We start from the raw sequence: 1230 nt of genomic DNA, 5'->3' as shown, positions 1-1230 counted from the left end.
CTGGCCATGTCTTCTCTCTCAGCATCATCAGCATCTTCTTTCTACCAGCTTCTTCTTCTTCCACATATATAAACATGCTAATAAAATACTTTCTCTCGATTCCTGTCATTATCTTCGTTGACCTGTCTCTCTCCCTCTCTCTTCTCATCTAAACTTCTAGGGGGAAAATTATCTCTCTCTCGCCTCCCATTTGTGTTTCAACCCAGTGGAATTTAGCTTCCCCGCCACCACTCGCCCGAAGCTGTTCCGCTCAGTCCAATGGACCCTTGTCAGTTCTTGTCTCGTGGGCGCCCTCAGCAGTATTTCGCACTGCAGACCACCCCACCTTGCTGAAACTCTTGCCTCTCCTAGCTCCCATGATGCTCCGTCTCCCAGGTTCCCTCTTTCCTCTCAGGCTATTTCTTCTCATTCTCCTTTTGTGGACTCCACTTCTGCCCAGGTCCTGAATGCTGCTATGCTTTCCAAGCGTTTCTCCCTCATCCCTCTTATCTTCGGCTTCGGGATGCTCCCTGGGCAGGCCTGCTGTTTACTCCACCCGCATACTGATGACTTTATATTACACCTTCCCCGGGACCAGACCAGCAGACCCCATATCTCCACTTGGATATCCCAGCCACCTCTAATGAAGTATGTCGAAAACAGAACTAATGCTTCCACTAAAATCTACTCTTCCTTATGTCTTCCCTTGCTTGGCTTAAAATATACTAGGTTTTAAACTCATAGTTTTATCTAAACTAGAAATACGAATGTTACTCTTCACTCCATCTCTCCATCACGACATCCCTCACCCCTCCCAACCATCACTCAATCCGCCTTTCCCTTAGTTCAGACCACCATCACGGGATGCTGATGGCCTCCTTGTATCCGGTCCTGACCCTTCTTCCAACTATTTTATGCACATTTACCAGAAAGAATTTTTCAACCAAAAAGCCTGTGACATCCTTCAATGGCTCCTTTCATCATTGCTCCTAAGCATGATCCACAAGGCCCCTCATGACCCAGCCCTGCTGATCCCTCCCTCACTTACACTTTAAGTTCCGTTAATACCATAGTGTACACTCACGATGATCCTCTATCTAGGAAAGAAACTCTCTGTTTTCCTTTCCATTAGTAACTCTCATAATTCAAGGATCCCATCACAGATGACTTCTCCAGCAAGACTCCTGGCAGGCCACTGCTCCCCAACACTCTCAAAGCACCTGTCCCTCTGTCACACTGGACTGTAGTATA

This window comes from Pteropus vampyrus, unplaced genomic scaffold, assembly GCF_000151845.1.
Source record: "Pteropus vampyrus isolate Shadow unplaced genomic scaffold, Pvam_2.0 Scaffold50, whole genome shotgun sequence".
Classification (NCBI taxonomy): domain Eukaryota; kingdom Metazoa; phylum Chordata; class Mammalia; order Chiroptera; family Pteropodidae; genus Pteropus; species Pteropus vampyrus.
The sequence above is the reverse complement of the archived record's forward strand: the minus strand, read 5'-3'. Positions refer to the sequence as shown.